Below are 15,128 nucleotides of genomic sequence, written 5' to 3'. Positions count from 1 at the left end.
AGAAGTCATAATCTATTCTGTGTTGTGTAATGTCTATCACATTGCAATTGTCCAGCATTATTATGCCTGCCTTAACCCTTGATTTGTTGACAGGATACTGTATCTTTATAATGACTGTTGTTATACCTGTTTATCTGCAGCACTGTTTGAATTGATACATTGTATAGGATACTGAAATTTTAGACCAGGGGTACTCAACTGGTGGACTGCAGTCCAAATACTGTGGGCGCCAGCTGCCTGGACCCCTAACATCCCTTCCATAGGAAGCAGCACTTTAGGCGCCGGGACTTGTTTCTCTCAGCTCTTTCATCCGACGCCTGCACCAGTCCCTCCTCTCCTGCAGCGGCAGGTAAGGGAGCTTCAAGCTCCAAAGGACACTTACAGTGCTGCCCATAATTATTCATACCCCTGGCAAATTTTGACTTAAAGTTACTTTTATTTAACCAGTAAGTAATTTTTTGATGGGAAATGACATAGGTGTCTCCCAAAAGATAATAAGACGATGTACAGCTTTTATTTACATTTGAGCAAAAAATACAAGATGTTCTGCAATGTGGAAAATCTTAGAGGACGTGGTGGGAAGCCAAAAGTGACACCTGTGCTGGCCAGGAGGATAGTTAGAGAGGTGAAAAAGAATCCAAAGATCACCACCAAGGCCATCCTGGTGAATCTGGGCTCTGCTGGTGACAATGTCTCAAGGCAGACAATCCAACGGTCACTGCACAATGCAGACCAAGGAGGACGCCACTTCTCCTGATAAGGCACACAAAAGCTTGCTTGGCCTTTGCAAAAGCTCATCTGGACAAAGAAGAAGACTTCTGCTCTTCTGTGTTATGGTCAGATGAAACAAAAATTGATTTATTTGGTCACAATGATGTTTCCTTCATTTGGTGTAAAAAAGGAGAATGGAGATCCTCTTAAAACTTTTTCTTTATTGATGCATTCAATTTACAGCAGACACAGCCACTTGATACACAAAACAAATTGTTGACGCGTTTCGGGTACTTGACCCTTAGTCGTAACAATTCGGAAGTTCAAGAATCGACTCCTGGAGCATTTGAATTATATAAATAACCCGAACGCATTAAATATCTCCAATGTAGCGAGGCATTTCGTGCAGATGCATGCTCGCAAAATAAAAAGCTTTAATGCCTTTGCAATAGAGAGGGTGTTTGCACCCACGAGAGGGGGTGACCATTGTAAAAAAAACTCCTCCTGCGGGAGGCGTTCTGGATATTCAGACTTAACAGTAGAGTCCCAGCTGGTCTAAATTTGAAAAGGGAGCTAATGTACATTTATCATTAAATTCTGAATTAAAGGGACAATGGTAGTGTACTTATTACTCTTGTAGAAGCTATGGATGCAATCCCTTAAGTCAGGAATTCAACGGCAAGTTCAAGATCATAGATATTAGTCATGATATTATATGTTTTTATATGTAGTATGATATTCACACTGTGCGGTTTCTCTTTCCCCCTTTTTTTTTGTCAATATGACGGGACTTTAGTTCCCTAAGGGGCTTAATTGGATCTAGAGTTCCAGCACAATGTGAAACACATCTATCCTGTGATTAACAGCCTAGATGATGGGTGTGTCACATAGTGAGACAACCAATGAAGTAAATGCCCACCTCCCTTGAATTTTGGAAGGACGGGCACTGAATTCATTTAAATTTCAGTGTCTCACTATGCGACATTGTTACGACTAAGGGTCAAGTACCCGAAACGCGTCAACAATTTGTTTTGTGTACCAAGTGGCTGTGTCTGCTGTAAATTGAATGTATCAATAAAGAAGAAGTTTTAAGAGGATCTCCATTTGAATCCGAGACCATTCCTTTTTCAAGTTACATGCAGCCTGCAATGAGGACACTCCCCTAAGGTTTCTGTAGTCGGGAGCATACATTGACCAGGAAGGTGAGCTGGATAAAGTGTGTTTTTTATATAAAAAATGAGAAGCCTTCAACCCAAAGAACACCATCCCCACTGTCAAACATGGTGGTGGGAACCTAATGCTTTGGGGGTGTTTTTCAGTCAATGGACCAGGGAACCTAATCACAGTAAACGGCACCATGAAAAAAGAGCAATACATGAGGATTCTCAATGACAACATCAGGCAGCATGACAATGACCCAAAACACACAGCAAAATTGGTGAAGAAATGGTTAGGAGACAACAACATTAATGTTTTGGACTGGCCCAGCCAGAGTCCAGACTTGAATCCAATTGAGAATCTGTGGAGGGAGCTAAAGATCAGGGTGATGGCAAGAAGACCCTCCAACCTGAAAGATTTGGAGCTCATTGGTAAAGATGACTAAGCAAAAACACCTGTGGAGACATGCCAAAAGCTGGTCTGCAATTATAGGAAGTGTTTGCTGTAATAGCCAATAAAGGCTTTTCTATTGATTATTGAGAAGGGTATGAATAATTTTGGACTGGACACTTTTTGCTCAAATGTAAATAAAAGCTGAGAAATGTTTTTTTTTTTCTCCCACAATAATGCCTCTTGTACATCGTCTTATTATCTTTTGGGAGACACCTATGTCATTTCCCGTCAAAAAATTACTTGCTGGTTGAATAAAAGTAACCAAGTCAAAATTTGCCAGGGGTGTATGAGTAATTATGGGCAGCACTGTACATGCTGCTGGAGAAGGGAGCCGGACATCACCATTGCCACCACTGAATAGGGTGGCCACTCAGGCCACCCTCGAAAGAGGGACTTTAAAACGCCGCCCCGGGTCCGCCAAGCCACGCCCTGATCGTAACTGAACAGAACGGAATGCTCCAAAATGCATTTCCTTCCGTTTGGTTGCGTTCCAATACCGAAGAGAAAACCGCTGCAAGCTGCGGTTTTCTTTCCATCATGGGATGCAGATGAAAATGGCATGACCCACAATGCAAGTCAATGGGGATGGATCCGTTTTCTCTGAAACAATAGAAAACGGATCCGTCCCCCATTGACTTTTAATAGAGTTCATGACGGATCCGTCTTGGGTATGTTAAAGATAATACAACCGGATCCGTTCATAACGGATGCAGATGGTTGTATTATCAGTAAATGAAGTGTTTTTTTGCTGAACTCTGCCGGATCCAGCTAGTGTGAAAGTAGCCTAATGGTGAAATAAAGATAAGGCTCCATTCACACCATGGTATTTTTGTTCCAAATCCAATCCCCATTATTGGTGGATTGTATGCGGACCCCTTCAGTTCAATGGGGCCACAAAAGATGCAGAGAGCACACTGTGCGCTGTCTGCATCTTTTGTGGCCCCATTGAAATGAAGGGGTCCGCATACAATCCCCCAATAATGGGGATTTGATGTGGAACTAAAATACATATGTCTGTTCTGCGGCTAGGGTTGCCTCCCGGCCAGTAGCTCACTGGCAAGGCCGGTATTTAAGTGGCAGTGTCAGTGCTGGAATTTGTTTTCTACCGGCAATATTAATTGCCAGTATTTTCCTGTACGGACTGTTACTAATGAGCGCCTCCAATGCAGAGCGCTCCTTAGTACAGCCTTTACCTTCACTTCCACTTGTGTCAATAAAAAATAAAAGCACTCACCTCCTCCATTTGCTCGCTCTGTAGGAAACGCTCACTGCTGACTGGAGGACAGGACAGGACCTTCGAGATGTCATCACACTGGAGTGCAGGTCCTGTCCTGAGCTTCCAGTCAGCAGAGAGTGTCCACTGTGGCGCGAGCAAATGGAGAAGGTGAGATGGAGTTATTCTTACTGGGGGCACTAATGGGGCATTCATCTTTCCTGTGCATTCAGTTCGGACCTTCACCTGACTGTAGACCCATGTATGTGGACCTTTAATAAAACGAGTTGAGTACCCCTGTTTTAGAATATGGCCACTACATGTCTCTTTAGTGAAGTGATATAGGTAGTTGAAGGGAAGAAGTGGCAGCACTTATTGGTGTTAAGCCACATGCTGTGCCATGGGGTGCTGTGCACAGCCATTGACTTGTAGGCCTTGGAGAGCAGGCTGAAGCTTCAGAAGACAGGGACTGCAGAAAGTGCTGCCAGTTTTGACACAGTTGGGATTGTGACAAGTTGATCAACTATGAAGAGCTGGAATCCTGTTCCCAGGAGTTGGATCAGAGAGGGGTTGGAGTGCTGAGTAGGGCAAAGTTTGCTGCATTTCCATATACGGGGAGAACCACTAAACAGAGTTAAGCTGGGCAGTCATCCAGCTGGCAGTTATAGAGAGGGGTGAGTACCACCACAGATGGGGAGGTTAGTTGCTCTGCTGTATATTGTGGTTACAGCCATAATTCCTGCGAGTTAGATGAACCATTCCCTGTGCCTCAAGCCAGAAACAGCTGTTACAGTGTCCTGTGTGTGTATCTTGTAACTGTGAAATGTGTGTTCTTCCCAGGAGTCTGTACTGTATATATTTAAGTTGCAACCACCAAGAACTGTGCCTTATTGTAAACCACGCAGTTGGGGGTGCTGCGTCTGAAGGCCCTCATGCCTGCCATGTTTCAGCAGCTTTTGCATTGTGCCTCTGGCAGGATGTAATAGACTGCCCGTCAGAATTACTAATTGGAAAATAACACATCAATTTGGTATCTCCATAATCGCACTGACCCACAGAATACCGTAGTTACCATCTCACTTTTACCGTTGAGAGTGAACGCCATAAAATCGAAGCCCTAAAAACAATGGCTGAACTGCAGTTTTTTTCACAGTGTTAGGGCACATGCACACGAACGTAATTTCTTTCCGTGTCCGCTGCGGGGCTGTATGCAGAACCATTCATTTCAATGGGTCCGCAAAAAAAAAAAACCTGAAGTTACTCTGTGTACATTCCGTATGTCCGTATTTCTGTTCTGCAAAAAAATAGAACATGTCGTATTATTGTCCGCATTACGGACAAGGATAGTACTGTTCTATTAGGAGCCAGCTGTTCTGTTCCGCAAAATACGCAATGCACACGGACGTCATCCGTATTTTTTGCAGATCCGTTTTTTGCGGACCGCAAAATGCATACGGTCGTGTGCATGAGCCCTTATGCCAAATACATTTTTAAATGTTATACAATACAGTAAAGCTACCCCAAAAATGTGTCATTAAAAATTACAACTCGTCCCACATAAACCCAAATCCCATTCTGCTATACCAACATAAAAATAAAAAGGGGTGGCTTTTGAAATGCAGAGGTGAAGAAACAAAAAAATGCTAGACTTGAGGCTCTGAAAACTGTACTTACTGGCTCTTTATTATGTAAATGTATCAATTCTGCTACTCACTTTATCTTAATACATATACACAGGGGTGGATTGGCCATAGACCCTACAGGGAAATTTCCCGGTGGGCCGATGCCTAGGAGGGCCACCCAATCCCTTCTCATGGCCGCAAGTTAGGTACATAATAATCTGATTCTCTCCTACTCACCTGTCAGCCCTCCCGAATTTAACTGTATTGATGTCCTCAGGACAGCTATACAGGTGAAAACTGTGGCCCAGGTGGCAGTATTTTGTGCTGCACTGTGGTATTTGGTCCAGCTGGGGAGGTATATTGCCCTGCCCTGCCTACTTCTGTTCACCCTGCCTAATTATGTTGCCTTCTTTCAATATGTCTACAACATGAGGCCCCTTTAAGTTCTTTTCCCCAGGGCCACTTTTAGTTCCCAGTCGGCCCCTGCATACACAATTATCATGCGTTATTAGTCAGTGTATGGTAACTCCCTACATATAATCACTTATCAAGCTTATGCAGGTGGAGACAGTTTTATTACATTTGTTGTTTTAAGGTGGGTTTACATATGCCGATTGTTGGCTGCTCGTTAGGTGAAAGAGACCGCGCATTTACATCTCCTTCACAGTATAAGGACGAACGATCTCTACTGCTAGCGTGATGTTGTGCTGAAGATCTGATTATTATTAGGAAACATTTTGTTATACCGTACTGTATGCAGGTTGTAACCTATGGTTGACGGCCCTGTTTTACATAATTAGTTTCCACTGTAAATTCCAGCTTTCTCGGTTCGGTTTATATTATGGTACATCAACAAACAAAAGTGCAACTGTCTTTTCGATTTAAAGAGTCTTCTTAGTAAGGCCGAATGCACTTCATGCCGCCGCTGCACTACAGTAATACACTCGTATAGTGTATTACTGTAGTGCAGCGGCGACATGAAGTGCACGGCGTCATAGCAACCAATGACGCCGTGCGCTCCTGCTCTGAACAGGAATCCAGCCCGGCATACCACGGACCGCTCTCAGCCGCGGAACATGGCCGTGTGCATCCGGCCTAAAGCTGTAACTTAGAACTGCTATGGAGAGTCTTTCTTTAGTCTTCAGTCCTGTTGAGCGCTGAAGACACCTGTGTGTAACAAGTCAAATGTGCAGGGTACATAGTCAGGACATGTACATAGTCAGGACTGGGGTGGTGACAAGTAGCGGGTTGAAAGCCTCTGTGTTACACACAGGTGTCTTCAGCGCTCAGTAAAACACTGCGGTGTAATTAGTCTCAGGTAGCAAAACTAAGGCTACTTTCACACTAGCGTTTTTTGCGTATCTGTCATAGATCTGCAAAAACGCTTCCATTACCATAATACAACTGCATGCATCCATCATGAACGGATCTGGTTGTATTATGTCTTCTATAGCCATGACGGATCCGTCTTGAACATCATTCAAAGTCAATGGGGGACGGATCCGTTTTCTATTGTGCCAGATTGTGTCAGAAAAAACGGATCCATCCCCATTGACTTACATTGTGTGCCACGACGGATCCATTTGGCTCCGCTTCGTCAGGCGGACAGCAAAACGCTGCAGGCAATGTTTTGGTGTCTGCCTCCAGAGCGGAATGGAGACTGATCGGAGGCAAACTGATGCATGGGTGGCAGAGGACACATTTTACTGAACCTATAACTTTTACCAAATAAATAAATGAACATGAGACAAATCAGTTTGGAATAAGTAGGCCGTGTTGCTTTATTTGGGGTTTTACCAATTTATCATACCAAATAAACCAAATATTGAATCAATCAATACCAATAAATAAACCAACCATAAAATATAAATAATTTGAATAAATACTTAAAAACTCATTAACTCTTTATGGACCATTAAGTCCACCCAGCACGAGCTGGGTGACCGATCACCCCCAAGATAAGCAACACGACGATAAAAAAAGGGGGAGGGAGGGCTGCTCCTTTCAGGTTGCTCCACTTGAACTGACAGCTGGGCACCTGTGCGCTGTCAATTTAACCACGCTGATTCCCGCTCAAATCTGACAGCTGCCAATCAGCTGTTCAGCATTTCCCGCTTCAGAAACAGCTGGCCAATCCCGACAGCTGTTCTCAGCATCCTGTATCCAGGCAGATCACTAAGGGAACCAGCCCAAACTGGATTCCTGTCAGGAGACCTAGAATTTGAAGTAAAAGAAACAGGGGAGGGGGGGGGGGGGGAGAGAGAGAAACACCAAAAAACCATCCTTTTAACCCAAAAACCTTGAATTCTTTAATAAAATTACTCCAGTGCCCCTGCCACCATGTGCCCCCCAAGCTATACGCTCTGGGGGGGCCCCTCCATTCTGAGCGGATCCTTATCCAATCAGAATGCATTGGGGCTGAACTGATCAGTTTTGGACGCTTGTGAGAGCCCTGAACGGATCTCACAAATGGAAAGCCAAAACGCCAGTGTGACAGTAGCCTGATCTATAACACAATATCTCATTGATACTCTATAAAGAAAACTACAATGCATAATATAATAGATTGATTACAAGTGACTCCCTTAAAGAACGTTGCCAGCACGTCCTGCGCTTTGTGGTTTATGAAGACAACGCTAGTATTTTATACAGTCACAAGGACTTTTTCTATGCCAGGCCAGTTCTTCCGGCCACCATTCTGTTTGAAACCAAAACAGTATTCTATAAATGCAATTTTAGTGAGTCTTGATTTAGCTTGTTGTACTTTCAAACAGTTCCTGTTTGTTTAATGATAGTAGCTCCCATTGTGTAGTCATCATTCTCATGAGCCAGTAAAACCGGCTTTGTTTGACTTTCAGACGTCTTGGATGTGGTCCTATATGTAGATGGCTTCACAGAAAAGGCCAAAATCACTGGTCTTTGTGCCCAGTTATCTAAATTAGTCTAGATGCAAGGCCGGATTTGCTTACAAAATTAAAACATTACGTTTGGTTAACTGATAGAGCAGTAATTCCCTCTGTTCCTATACACAACTAATTAGCATTCTGGAGCGAACCATACTGATAAATTCAGTGTGGTGAGCCATGATGACATGGCACCTAACATTACAGTTAATATGTTGATTATATTATTTACTTACCTATGTGAAGAATGGGTTAACCCAGATGCTGTGGGTGCTTGCGCTGATATCTTCAAATTTGATTGGAGATCACTTTAACTGCCAGTTTGAGAACCTATAAAAGAACAGAAAATAACGATTTTGGCTCATTCACGTAAGTATTTTTCAAGAGACAGACCTGCGTTCATCTGTGTCATGGAAGATCTGTTGAAACAACTTATTTTCAGAGCAGAAAGCAAAGGGGGAGAAGAATGGCTGAGGAAGTGCTTACAGCAAGGACCGGACCAGCAAGAAGAGCTTCTTTTATCTTCTAATCCCGTCTGCTGCGCAGTACCTGGCGCGAGCGCCGAACTGATCGATCCTCCCTGCGATAATTTTTTGCGCATGCGCGAAAAACCTGAGACCCGCTCGCCGATTAAAAAACGTCAGCGGAGAGACAAGAGGGCATATTCCCCTTCACAATATGCGCCTCCTTCTAAGACCAAGAAAACCAACTTATCTTCAAGCCGAGCCAGCAGGAAAATTCAACGGCGTCATTTTCAACAGCATTCAACTGTCACTCAGGAGCCATCACCTGCTTCAACAGTTGATCATCCTCCTACATCATCTGCTTCTGGTGAGCTGAATTATAACTTTTTAAGTGACTGCAAACCGCAGGGCACTATTAATCAAGAGATTAATTCACTTGACATTGATTCTTCTAAATTGAAGATTCAGTTGTTTGATGAATTTTTACTTTACCTATCTAAAAAGGATGAGTCACCAAAAAATGTTTGGTCTGGATTAGCAGATGTCAGTCAAGTTAATACCCTTAATAGTCTGACTGCTGCTAATTCAACCATTCAACCGTTCACTAATGTACCTAAAATGTCCAATATTAACCCTGAAATGGCAGTAATTCCTGAGCTTGAATTTAACTCAGGTATAAAAGAGACATCTGTTAAAGAAGTTCTGGCGTGTCAAATTTCTCCATTAGGGTTTCATTTACCCTTGAGCGTGAAAGAAAAAATTTGGAGAAAAGAATATGTTGAAATTTTTTCTCTTCTTCCTTCATCTAGTGAGAATTTAAAAAGTGAATTATTGAAAGACAAAAAATCAGATTCTGAAGAAAATAGAAAATTACACCAGAAATCCTTTTTTAACTGACTGCAAGCATTTAATATATACGCAGCAGTTTTGGGTGAAAAATTTCCTAGTCTTTGTACTGGTTTAATTTACCATGTAGATACTATTTTGGAGGCATATAGAAATTTTGGCGGAATGGGTTGGTGTCTGTATGACGAATCCTTTCGTCAGAAACTTGCAGTATATCCGAATCTAAATTGGGGTAGTAAAGATGTCGGGCTTTGGTTGAATTTAATGCTCCCTAACAAAAACAATCTTTTTCGTCAACCCAATTTCATTAACGTCAAAAAAGGTATCTGTTTCGCATTTAACGAGTCGCATTGCAGATGGCAACATAATTGCAAATACCGACACGAGTGTTCTTTCTGTGCCGGTTCTCATTCAGCCTCAAAATGTTTTAAAAAACAAGGTATTCACTTCCCAATTTCTAACAAGGAAATTCAATCGTTTAAACAAGGTGACTCCGCTGAATTTGCCAATAATAATTCAGTGGCTAGGTCATTACCCAAACATTCAGATGGCTAATTTATTAATTGACAGTTTTACCAATGGGTTTTTCATACCTGAATTTGTGGGTCCAGGTTGCATTCTAGTTGAAAATGCGTTATCTGTAAAACAAAATATTGACATTGTTAAAGAAAAAATTGAATCTGAAATTTTGGCAGGTAGGATTGCTGGTCCCTTTGATTCTCCCCCCTTCTTGAATTTTCGTATATCTCCTTTAGCTTTAGTTCCTAAAAAAGAACCAAATTCTTTTCGTCTTATTCACAATTTATCTTATCCTAAATTCAGTTCCTTAACGATGAGATGGAAAAAAATAAAGCCAGTGTGAAATACTCCTCATTTGATCAAGCTTTGTCTTTTTTACAAAAAGCAGGCCGCAATTCTCTTCTTGCCAAAGCTGACATTAAATCTGCTTTCAGACTACTACCTATAAACCCCATCGGTTATAATTCTTTGGGTTTTTATTTTCTCGATAAATTCTTTTATGATATGGCCCTTCCCATGGGATTCACCCTATCTTGCTTTTATTTTGAGGCGTTTTCAACTTTTCTACACTGGGTTATGGATATTCACTCAGGTAGTGGATTTTTACTACATTATCTCGATGACTTTTTATTTATAGGTCGTGTAGATTCGGATGATTGTATGAATCTTCTGAATAGATTCATTGGTATAGCTAAATATTTCTGCATTCCATTAGCTGTAGATAAAACTGTCTATCCTACTACGAATCTCAAGTTTTTGGGCATAGATATAAATACAGTAACAATGGAATTTAGCATACCAATGGAAAAAATCCAGAATACTGTTCAACAATTAACTCGCATATCCGGAAAAGAAAAAATTACGCTTAAACAACTTCAGTCTCTTTTAGGTTCTCTTAATTTTATTTCTCGTGTGATTCCCATGGGAAGGGTCTTTTCTAAAAGATTGTATGCTGCCACATCAGGTAAGTCCTCACCTCGATCCCATATTCGCATCACCAAACAACTAAAGGATGACATTTCAGTTTGGTTGCAATTTTATGTGAATTTAACGGTCACACCATTTGGCAGGAAGAGTTTGTTGGCTCAGACACCTTGTCTCTTTATACAGATGCGTCTGGTGCTATTGGATATGGTGCTTATTTTGACAACTTTTGGTCTGCCGAACGTTGGCCTTTAAATTGGATTACTAATAACAAGTACTCAAAAAATTTGGTTTTTCTAGAATTATTTCCAGTTCTAGTTTCTCTAACAATTTGGTCCTCAGTGTTTCAGAATAAGAGAATTCTGCTAAGGTCGGACAATATGGGAGTAGTTTTTTCCATAAACTGTTTAACTTCAAAGTCTCCGTTAGTTTCTTCATTATTGCGTAAGATAGTTTTTCAATGTCTAAAATTTAACATTTGGATAAAAGCTAGATTTATTTCTGGGAAAACTAATTATATTGCTGATTATTTGTCCCGACAGCGCTTCAAGGAATTCTTCTTAATGACACCTCGAGCTTCCCGAATGGGAATTCCTTGTCCAACTCATCTTTGGGAGATATCAGAGGATTAACTAATGAACTTAATTTTGGTTCATTAGCCAAGAATACATGGGCAGCATATTCTGCCGCATGGTTGGATTGGAAGCTTTTCTGCATATCTCAAAAAATTTCTTACATTGATTTTAATTTAGGGAATTTTATCAAATTTATTATATATCTTTACAACAACGGTTTACAAGCCGATTCTATTTCTAAAAAATTATCGGGCATTTCTTTTTTCTTTAAATTAAAAGGCGAAAGCTCTATTCTGAATAATTTTATCATTAAACTAATGATTAAAGGTATCAAAAGAAAGTCAGTCCACAATGTTAAGACCAGCCCTTTATCTATTGAATTGTTACAAAAGGTCATATGTAATTTAGTATTAGTTTGTTCTTCGGAATATGAAACCAATTTATTTTCTGCAGCATTTTCTATAGCTTTCTTTGCTGCTCTAAGATTAAGCGAGATTGCTGCAGACAATAAAATCTCAAATCCCCCATTATTGATATAGGACCTTCAAAAGTTGTATGGATTTTTGGTGATGAACTGATTCAATTGGCTGAGAGAAGATCTGCTTTTAGACATTCTACTGTTAATTTAGGTTATTCAGCAGAATTTTCCATAAACTGGTTTTCCTTTGCTGACCTTAAAATTTCTGATATCTTCAAGAATGTCAGCCTTATATATTCAAAAATGTCGAAACCTGACCTGTTTATTTTACATATTGGCTCGTTTGATTTGGGAAAAATCAAAACGCATTTGTTAATTTATGAATTAAAAGAATTGTTATGTAAAATATGCTACTTACTTGATGGTGTTGTACTCGTATTTTCTGACATCATCCCAAAATTTTCTTGGTTCAATTCTGAGTTATCCTTTCTGGAAACAATTAGGAAAAGAATTAATAAAAAAAATGGAGATTTATTTGAAGGAAATTGGTCATGGCAATTACAGACATGTTGAATTAGAAGGATTCGTTAGAGGACTTTACCAAGAAAAGGATGATCAGCTTTCTGATATTGGATGTGATATATTCATTTCAGATTTGCAGAACATAATTGATAATGGTTTTTATTAAAGGCTTGCAATGTTTATTGGGCCACTTGTTTTTATGTGGCGTTGTGGGGTTAAGTCACTCTCTGAGTGGACTGAGTGTTATATGGTTTATTGGTTTAAATATTTACTTATTTATATTTGAGAATAAATTGGATTAACCAGATTATAATTAATTGGTTAAGTAATAAGCATTGCGGCCTTTAATTACCCAACTAAATAAATAAAGATATTTGCTTAAATTCTATTTTGAGTGATGATTTATTCTATTTTGTGAATTGGAGCGTATGACATCATGGAGCGAACCATACTGATAAATTCAGTGTGGTGAGCCATGATGACATGGCACCTAACATTACAGTTAATATGTTGATTATATTATTTACTTACCTATGTGAAGAATGGGTTAACCCAGATGCTGTGGGTGCTTGCGCTGATATCTTCAAATTTGATTGGAGATCACTTTAACTGCCAGTTTGAGAACCTATAAAAGAACAGAAAATAACGATTTTGGCTCATTCACGTAAGTATTTTTCAAGTTCCCTCCCTCCCTTCCCTATTTATTTTGTCGCTTTGCTTATTGACGGGGGTTAAGTCACTCTCTGAGTGGACTGAGTGTTATATGGTTTATTGGTTTAAATATTTACTTATTTATATTTGAGAATAAATTGGATTAACCAGATTATAATTAATTGGTTAAGTAATAAGCATTGCGGCCTTTAATTACCCAACTAAATAAATAAAGATATTTGCTTAAATTCTATTTTGAGTGATGATTTATTCTATTTTGTGAATTGGAGCGTATGACATCATTTGCATTGTGCATAGCTGTATACAGACACAATGGGAGAGATTTATCAGAACTGGTGCCAAGGGAAGCTGGCTTAGTTGCCCATAGCAACCAATCAGATTGATCCTTTCAGTCATCACAGGAGCTCTGAAAAATGAGAGGTGGAATCTGATTGGTTGCTATGGGCAACTAAGCCAGTTTTGCTTTACACTAGTTTTGATGAATCTCCCCCAATAACTGTGCATACAAACCTTGACCATACATGATCAGATCACCACCAGGCCAGTGTGGTGGTGGGACTGCTAATCGTGTCCAAACTAATATTTTTACTCTTTACCAACATGTAGGATCATATGATCTTTACTACTGTATATAATGTAGTAGAGGGGAGCAAATGAAATCTATTGTTTCGGAATTTGACCTGAATTTTTGGTGATTTGGATAAACACTACCCTTCCCCCAGATAGCAAGGCTCTGTAAAGGCCTTCACTAAAGCCTCATGCACACGTCCGTGGAACACGGACCGCGTGATACCGGCCTGGATTTCTTCTGAGTGCAGGAGCGCACAGCGTCATTGGTTGCTATGACGCTGTGCGCTTCCTGCTGCCGCCGCAGTACCGTGGTGCACTGGTATGATCTATAGTCAGTGTCACAATGTTACTCACTCACACTGACCAAGTTAAGTCCCCCTGGCCTGAGGCTCAGCCTGAGCAACTGAGCTGAGCTAAGGCACAATATTAATAACTAAACAGTGCCTGGCCTGCTGCACCACACTACTCAGACCAGTTAGGGAGTGAGGGCACCAGTAGTAGGTGACTGTTTTTCTTCAGTTGCCCAGAGGGGTCATTTTTGTGGGGATAATGTGTCTCAGGCTGAGCCTCAGGGCTCGTTCATACGACCGCGTGAAGCCCGTGCTCGTGCTGTGGACCGCAAATTGCGGTCCGCCATGCACGGGCACCAACCGTGGCCCAGCCGCATGGGGATCGTGGGCCCATTCACTTGGAGGCATGGAACGGAACCCCAGGAAACACTCTGTAGTTCTTCTGTAGTGTTCCGTTCCGTGCTTCCGTTCCGCACCATTCTGCATCTCCGGATTTGCGGACCCATTGAAGTGAATGGGTCCGCATCTGTAATGCGGAATGCACACGGAACGGTGCCTGTGTATTGCGGATCAGCAAATGCGGTCCGCAATACGGCAACGGGCAGCACACGTTCGTGTGAACAAGCCATCAGGAAGAGTCATTACTGGACCAGGATTAATAATGGAGGATTATCATTGTGGGGGCCTAGATGGAATATGCACACTAGTAATATTCTCTCCCATAGGCCTATTGTCCAGCAAATTCCCAATAATCATTTTTATTTTTGTTTAGTTTTAGTGAAAGCCTTTTTGAACAGAATAAAATCTGTTTTTTGTGTTGCCATTTTCTGAGAGCCATAGTTTTTTGGCCGATTGTCTTAGGTAGAGTCAGATTTTTTGCGGGATGAGAAGATAGTTTGATTGGTACCATTTTTGGGTACATAAGAATTTTAGATCGCTTGGTATTACACTTTTTGTGAGGCAAGGTGAAAAGCATACTTTTTTTTTACTTTTCTTTACAGCATTGACCTGAGGGGGCATATAATAAGATATTTTTATAGAGCAAGTTGTTACGGACGTGGCGATACCTAATATATCTATAATTTTTGTTAAGTTTTACACAGTGAAAGCCTTTTTGAACAGAATAAAATCTTGTTTCCTTGTCATCCTACAGCAGCAGCACCCACGGGATTTGTAATCCTCCTGAAAGCATAGGACAGGAGATGTCAATGAATCTATTAAAATGCAGATCCTATAAGGGTCCATCTGCAATACACCCGGCCAGCAAC

The 15,128-nt window shown here is 40.9% G+C and overlaps 1 long non-coding RNA gene across 1 annotated transcript; it reads right to left on the bottom strand.

Moving 5' to 3' along the window:
• Positions 1-8,208: 8,208 nt before the first annotated feature.
• LOC122938555 lies at positions 8,209-12,918 on the bottom strand. Its single transcript, XR_006390034.1, has 4 exons — positions 12,860-12,918; positions 12,225-12,295; positions 9,964-10,008; positions 8,209-8,390 (listed from the first exon to the last, which is right to left on the bottom strand). It is a non-coding gene; the product is annotated as an uncharacterized LOC122938555 (long non-coding RNA).
• Between the last annotated feature and the right edge of the window lie 2,210 nt (positions 12,919-15,128).

This window comes from Bufo gargarizans, chromosome 5 (genome assembly GCF_014858855.1).
Source record: "Bufo gargarizans isolate SCDJY-AF-19 chromosome 5, ASM1485885v1, whole genome shotgun sequence".
NCBI lineage: Eukaryota > Metazoa > Chordata > Amphibia > Anura > Bufonidae > Bufo > Bufo gargarizans.
This window is presented reverse-complemented; position numbering and strand designations above follow the sequence as displayed.